We start from the raw sequence: 1,045 nt of genomic DNA on the forward strand, positions 1-1,045 counted from the left end.
AGGGGAAGGGCCCGGGGCTGTGCCGAAGGCCGGAGGGGTGCGGGTGAGGAGACCCGGGCGGCTGCAAACCCTCCCCGCCTTTGCGCTCAGCCCCACCGGCAGCAGCCCTGTGCTTCTGCAGGTGACCTGCAAGGTCCTGTCCCCGTCCCCGTCCCAGTACATGGTTCTGTTCCAGCAATCTAGCTCTCACATTTAAAAGATGAGATTATTATTTTTCTTACCTTTGCAAAAAAAAAAAAAAAAAGAAAAAAAAGAAAAAAAAAAGGATGAAGTCTTACCCAGTGTAAATCTTTACAAGGTAACATTTCTGGTTCAAAAGTCATAACAAGTAAACATATGGTACTGTTTGCTTCCTGACAGGATCATGTTATGACTACTTAAATATCATACTTATGAACTATTGAAGTACCAACCAAATTGTTCATAAATTTTAATAATGTAGACCAGCTGTACTGGGTCACACCAGAAGTTCTGTCTGTGCCAGTAAGGGCATGGGCAAGATTATAATAAAGCCATACTTCCACTCATCACACCCTTGTTTCATGGGTTTATGGCTTCATTTCTGTAGGCAGAGGTATTACCACTATTTTTAGTATCCCTCAGTTTTTCATCTGTCGATTTGCCTTGCTAGTTTTTGAAATCGTGCACTTCTGGCAGCTATCCTGTCCAGTCCACAGGCAGTATGCTCCATAATTCAACTACGTATTATGCAATGAAATATTTCCATACTCCTTTTGTTTTCAGTCTGTCCCTTGGTAAGCTCATGTGATGCCAGCTTGATCTTATATTATGAAAGACCATGAATAATCATTCCCTGGTCACTTTCTCCATGCCTCTCATGATTTTAATGACTTCTATCATATCCTCTTCAGTCCAGGCTAAAAAGAATCCTAGCTTATTCCTAGTACAAAACATGTTCCATGTCTTCAATCATCCATGTTACAGCTTTTCCAATTCTATTCTATTTCTCTTTGAATGGAGAGACAGAACACAGTATTATCCAACTTTTTAATGAAATTTTCCATTTTGTTCTCTATGCCTTTCT

The sequence above is a fragment of the Charadrius vociferus genome, unplaced genomic scaffold (genome assembly GCF_000708025.1).
Source record: "Charadrius vociferus isolate BGI_N301 unplaced genomic scaffold, ASM70802v2 scaffold163, whole genome shotgun sequence".
NCBI lineage: Eukaryota > Metazoa > Chordata > Aves > Charadriiformes > Charadriidae > Charadrius > Charadrius vociferus.